Source organism: Triticum aestivum, chromosome 6D (assembly GCF_018294505.1).
Source record: "Triticum aestivum cultivar Chinese Spring chromosome 6D, IWGSC CS RefSeq v2.1, whole genome shotgun sequence".
Lineage (NCBI taxonomy): Eukaryota > Viridiplantae > Streptophyta > Magnoliopsida > Poales > Poaceae > Triticum > Triticum aestivum.
The window spans coordinates 117165681-117173097 of NC_057811.1; positions in this window are offsets into that span (position 1 = coordinate 117165681).

Consider the following 7417-nt stretch of genomic DNA (forward strand, 5'->3'; position numbering starts at 1 on the left):
TGCTGCTCCCATGCGCCTCCCCACTATATATAGGGGTGGAGGGGGCTGGTTTCTTGCCCTCCAAGTCCATTGGGGCGTTGGCAAAGGTGGGGGGAAGAAATCCCATCATTTCCCTTCCCCACCGATTGTTATCCCCCTTTTTTAGGGATCTTGATCTTATCCCTTCGGGATATGATCTTATTCCTTCTAAGGTGGGATCTTGGTGCGCCTTGACCAGGGGTGTGGGGCCTTGACCCCACTACCCACATTCATGTGGGTCCCCCCATGCAGGTGGGCCCCACTTCGGAACCTTCTAGAACCTTCCCGGTACAATACCGAAAAATCCCGAACATTTTCCGGTGGCCAAAATAGGACTTTCCATATATAAATCTTTACCTCCGGACCATTCTGGAACTCCTCATGACGTCCGGGATCTCATCCGGGACTCCGAACGACTTTCGGATTTCCGCATAATAATATCTCTACAACCCTAGCGTCACCGAACCTTAAGTGTGTAGACCCTACGGGTTCGGGAGACATGCAGACATGACCGAGACGACTCTCCGGTCAATAACCAACAGCGGGATCTGGATACCCATGTTGGCTCCCACATGTTCCACGATGATCTCATCGGATGAACCACGATGTCGAGGATTCAATCAATCCCGTATACAATTCCCTTTGTCAATCGGTACGTTACTTGCCCGAGATTCGATCGTCGGTATCCCAATACCTTGTTCAATCTCGTTACCGGCAAGTCACTTTACTCGTACCGTAATGCATGATCCCGTGACCAAACACTTGGTCACATTGAGCTCATTATGATGATGCATTACCGAGTGGGCCCAGAGATACCTCTCCGTCATACGGAGTGACAAATCCCAGTCTCGATTCGTGCCAACCCAACAGACACTTTCGGAGATACCCGTAGTGCACCTTTATAGCCACCCAGTTACGTTGTGACGTTTGGCACACCCAAAGCACTCCTATGATATCCGGGAGTTGCACAATCTCATGGTCTAAGGAAATGATACTTGACATTTGGAAAAGCTCTAGCAAACGAACTACACGATCTTGTGCTATGCTTAGGATTGGGTCTTGTCCATCACATCATTCTCCTAATGATGTGATCCCGTTATCAATGACATCCAATGTCCATAGTCAGGAAACCATGACTATCTGTTGATCAACGAGCTAGTCAACTAGAGGCTTACTAGGGACATGTTGTGGTCTATGTATTCACACATGTATTACGGTTTCCAGTTAATACAATTATAGCATGAACAATAGACAATCATCATGAACAAGGAAATACAATAATAACCATTTTATTATTGCCTCTAGGGCATATTTCCAACAGTCTCCCACTTGCACTAGAGTCAATAATCTAGTTCACATCACTATGTGATTGTAATGAATCCAACACCCATGGGGTTTGTTCATATCTCGCTTGTGAGAGAGGTTATTAGTCAATGGGTCTGAACCTTTCAGATCCGTGTGTGCTTTACAAATCTCTATGTCATCTTGTAGATGTACCTACCACGCGCTACTTGGAGCTATTCCAAATAACTTCTCTACTATACGAATCCGGTTTACTACTCAGAGTCATCCGGATTAGTGTCAAAGTTTGCATCGATGTAACCCTTTACGACGAACTCCTTTTCCACCTCCATAATCGAGAAAATTCCTTAGTCCACTAGTTACTAAGGATAAGTTCGACCGCTGTCATGTGATCCATTCCTGGATCACTCTTATACCCCTTGACTAATTCATGGCGAGGCACACTTCAGGTGCGGTACACAGCATAACATACTGTAGAGCCTACGTCTAAAGCATAGGGGACAACCTTCGTCCTTTCTCTCTCTTCTGCCGTGGTCATGTTTTGAGTCTTACTCAATACTCACACCTTGTAACACAGCCAAGAACTCCTTCTTTGCTGATCTATTTTGAACTCCTTCAAAATCCTGTCACGGTATGCATTCATTTGAAAGTACTATTAAGCGTTTTGATCTATCCTTATAGATCTTGATGCTCAATGTTCAAGTAGCTTAATCCAGGTTTTCCATTGAAAAACACTTTTCAAATAACCCTGGATGCTTTGCAGAAATTCTACATCATTTCCGATCAACAATATGTCAACAACATATACTCATCAGAAATTCTATAGTGCTCCCACTCACTTCTTTGGAAATACAAGTTTCTCATAAACTTTGTATAAACCCAAAAGCTTTGATCCTCTCATCAAAGCGTACATTCCAACTCCGAGATGCTTACTCCAATCCTTAGAAGGATTGCTGGAGCTTTGCATACTTGTTAGCATCTTTCAGGATTGATAAAACCTTCTGGTTGTATCACATACAACCTTTCCTCAAGAAAATCGTCGAGGAAACAATGTTTTGACATCCTATCTGCAAGATTTCATAAATAATGCAGTAACTGCTAATATAGTTCCAACAGACTCTTAGCATCGCTACGAGTGAGAAAGTCTCATCGCAGTCAACTCCTTGAACTTGCTGGAAAACATCTTAACGACAAGTCGAGCTTTCTTAATGGTGACACTTACCATCATTGTCTGTCTTCCTTTTAAAATCCATCTGCACCCAACAGCCTTACGACCATCAAGTAGTTCTTCCAAAGTCTACACTTTGTTTTTATACATGGATCCTCTCTCGGATTTTATGGCCTCGAGCCATTCGTCGGAATCCGGGCCCATCATCGCTTCTCCATAGCTCGTAGGTTCATTGTTGTCTAGCAACATGACTTCCAAGACAGGATTACGTCCCACTCTGAAGTAGCATGCATCCTTGTCGTCCTACGAGGTTTGGTAGTGACTTGATCCGAAGTTTCATGATCACTATCATAAGCTTCCACTTCAATTGGTGTAGGTGCCACAGGAACAACTTCCTGTGCCCTGCTACACACTAGTTGAAGTCATGGTTCAATAACCTCATCAAGTCTCCACCATCCTCCCACTCAATTCTTTCGAGAGAAACTTTTCCTCGAGAAAGGACCTGTTTCTAGAAACAATCACTTTGCTTCCGGATCTGAAATAGGAGGTATACCTAACTGTTTTGGGTATTCTATGAAGATGCATTTATCCGCTTTGGGTTCGAGCTTATCAGCCTGAAACTTTTCCACATAAGCGTCGCAGCCCCAAACTTTTCAGAAACAACAGCTTAGGTTTCTCTAAACCATAGTTCATACGGTGTCGTCTCAACGGAATTGCGTGGTGCCCTATTTAAAGTGAATGCGGTTGTCTCTAATGCCTAACCCATAAACGATAGTGTAATTCGATAAGAGACATCATGGTATGCACCATATCCAATAGGGTGCAGTTATGATGTTCGGACACACCATCACACTATGGTGTTCCAGGCGGTATTAGTCGTGAAACAATTTCCACAATTTCTTAATTGTGTGCCAAACTCGTAACTCAGATATTCATCTCTATGATCATATCACAGACATTTTATCCTCTTGTCACGACGATCTTCAACTTCACTCTGAAATTACTTGAACCTTTCAATAATTCAAACTTGTGTTTCATCAAGTAAATATACTCAGCATCTACTCAAATCATCTATGAAGCAAGAACATAACGATATCCACTGCATGCCTCAACACTCATTGGACTGCACACATCAAAAGTTATTACTTCCAACAAGTTGCTTTCTTGTTCCATCTTACTGAAAACAAGGCCTTTCAGTCATCTTGCCCATGTGGTATGATTTGCATGTCTCAAGTGATTCAAAATCAAGTGAGTCCAAACGATCCATCTGTATGGACTTTCTTCATGCATATATATACTAATAGACATGGTTCGCATGTCTCAATCTTTTCAAAAACAAGTGAGTCCAAAGATCCATCAACATGGAGCTTCTTCATGCGTTTTATACCAATATGACTCAAATGGCAGTGCCACAAGTATGTGGTACTATCATTACTAGTTTATATCTTTTGGCATGAACATGTGTATCACTACGATCGAGATTCAATGAACCATTCATTTTAGGTGCAAGACCATTGAAGGTATTACTCAAATAAACAGAGTAACCATTATTCTCCTTAAATGAATTACCGTATTGCGATAAACATAATCCAATCATGTCTATGCTCAACGCAAACACCAAATAACGATTATTTAGGTTTAACACCAATCTCGATGCTAGAGGGAGCGTGCGATGTTTGATCACATCAACCTTGGAAACACTTCCAACACATATCGTCATCTCACCTTTAGCTAGTCTCCGTTTATTCCGTAGCCTTTTATTTCGAGTTACCAACACTTAGCAACCGAACCGGTATCTAATACCCTGGTGCTACTAGGAGTACTAGTAAAGTACACATTAATATAATGTATATCCAATATACTTCTGTCGACCTTGCCTACCTTCTCATCTACCAAGTATCTAGGGTAGTTCTGCTTCAGTGACCATTCCCCTCATTACAGAAGCACTTAGTCTCGGGTTTGGGTTCAACTTGGGTTTCTTCACTAGAGCAGCAACTGATTTGCCGTTTCATGAAGTATCCCTTCTTTCCCTTGCCCTTCTTGAAACTAGTGGTTTTACTAACCATCAACAATTGATGCTCCTACTTGATTTCTACTTTCGTGGTGTCAAACATCGCGAATAGCTCAAGGATCATCATATCTATCCCTGATTTGTTATAGTTCATCACGAAGCTCTAGTAGCTTGGTGGCAGTGACTTTGGAGAACCATCACTATCTCATCTGGGAGATTAACTCCCACTCGATTCAAGCGATTGTAGTACTCAGACAATCTGAGCACATGCTCAACGGTTGAGCTTTTCTCCCTTAGTTTGCAGGCTAAAGAAACTTGTCAGAGGTCTCATACCTCTTGACGTGGGCACGAGCCTAAAATCCCAATTTCAGCTCTTGGAACATCTCATATGTTCCGCGATGTTTCAAAATGTCTTCGGTGCCTCAATTCTAAACCGTTCAACATTACGCACTGAACTATCACGTAGTCATCAAAACGTGTATGTCAGATGTTCGCAACATCCACAAACGACGCTCGAGGTTCAGCACACCGAGCAGTGCATTAAGGACATAAGCCTTCTGTGCAGCAATGAGGACAATCCTCAGTTTACGGACCCAGTCCGCATAATTGCTACTATCAACTTTCAACTAAATTTTCTCTAGGAACATATCTTAGTAGAACTAAAGCGTAAGCTACGACATAATTTGCAAAGACCTTTTGACTATGTTCATGATAATTAAGTTCATCTAATCAAATTATTTAATGAACTCCCACTCAGATAGACATCCCTCTAGTCATCTAAGTGATACATGATCCGAGTCAACTAGGCCGTGTCCGATCATCACGTGAGACGAACTAGTCATCATCGGTGAACATCTTCATGTTGATCGTATCTTCTATATGACTCATGTTCGACCTTTCGGTCTCTTGTGTTCCGAGGCCATGTCTGTACATGCTAGGCTCGTCAAGTCAACCTAAGTGTTTCGCATGTGTAAATCTGGCTTACACTCGTTGTATGCGAATGTTAGAATCTATCACACCCGATCATCACGTGGTGCTTCGAAACAACGATCCTTCGCAACGGTGCACAGTTAGGGGGAACACATTCATGAAATTTTAGAGAGGGATCATCTTATTTATGCTACCGTCGTTCTAAGCAAATAAGATGTAAACATGACAAACATCACACGCAAATCATAAAGTGACATGATATGGCCAATATCATCTTGCGCCTTTTGATCTCCATCTTCGAGGCGCGGCATGATCACCTTCGTCACCGGCATGACACCATGATCTCCATCATCGTGTCTTCATGAAGTTGTCTCGCCAACTATTACTTCTACTACTATGGCTAACGGTTAGCAATAAAGTAAAGTAATTACATGGCGATTTTCATTGACACGCAGGTCATACAATAAATTAAGACAACTCCTATGGCTCCTGCCGGTTGTCATACTCATCGACATACAAGTAGTGATTCCTATTACAAGAACATGATCAATCTCATACATCACATATATATAATTCATCACATCCTTTTGGCCATATCACATCACATAGCATACCCTGCAAAAACAAGTTAGACGTCCTCTAATTGTTGTTGCATGTTTTACGTGGCTGCTATGGGTTTCTAGCAAGAACGTTTCTTACCTACGCAAAAGCCACAACGGTGATATGCCAATTGCTATTTACCCTTCATAAGGACCCTCTTCATTGAATCCGATCCGACAAAAGTAGGAGAGACAGACACCCGCTAGCCACCTTATGCATCAAGTGCATGTCAGTCGGTGGAACCTGTCTCACGTAAGTGTACGTGTAAGGTCGGTCCGGGCCGCTTCATCCCACAATGCCGCCGAATCAAGATAAGACTAGTAACGGCAAGCAAATTGAACAAATCATCGCCCACAACTACTTTGTGTTCTACTCGTGCATAGAATCTACGCATAAACCTAGCTCATGATGCCACTGTTGGGGAACGTAGCAGAAATTCAAAATTTTCCTACGTGTCACCAAGATCAATCTAGGAGATGCTAGCAACGAGAGGGGAGGAGTGCATCTACATACCCTTGTAGATCGCTAGCGGAAGCGTTCAAGAGAACGGGGTTGATGGAGTCGTACTCGTCGTGATCCAAATCACCGATGATCCTAGCGCCGAACGGACGGCACCTCCGCGTTCAACACACGTACGGAGCGGGGACGTCTCCTCCTTCTTGATCCAGCAAGGGGGGAGGAGAAGTTGATGGAGATCCAGCAGCACGACGGCGTGGTGGTGGAAGTAGCGGGATCCCGGCAGGGCTTCGCCAAGCGCAAGCGGGGAGGAAGAGGTGTCACGGGATGGAAGGAGGCGCCAGGGCTTGGGGTGCTGCTCCCATGCACCTCCCGCTATATATAGGGGTGGAGGGGGCTGGTTTCTTGCCCTCCAAGTCCATTGGGGCGTTGGCAAAGGTGGGGGGAAGAAATCCCATCATTTCCCTTCCCCACCGATTGTTATCCCCCTTTTTTAGGGATCTTGATCTTATCCCTTCGGGATATGATCTTATTCCTTCTAAGGTGGGATCTTGGTGCGCCTTGACCAGGGGTGTGGGGCCTTGACCCCACTACCCACATTCATGTGGGTCCCCCCATGCAGGTGGGCCCCACTTCGGAACCTTCTAGAACCTTCCCGGTACAATACCGAAAAATCCCGAACATTTTCCGGTGGCCAAAATAGGACTTTTCATATATAAATCTTTACCTCCGGACCATTCCGGAACTCCTCATGACGTCCGGGATCTCATCCGGGACTCCGAACGACTTTCGGATTTCCGCATACTAATATCTCTACAACCCTAGCGTCACCGAACCTTAAGTGTGTAGACCCTACGGGTTCGGGAGACATGCAGACATGACCGAGACGACTCTCCGGTCAATAACCAACAGCGGGATCTGGATACCCATGT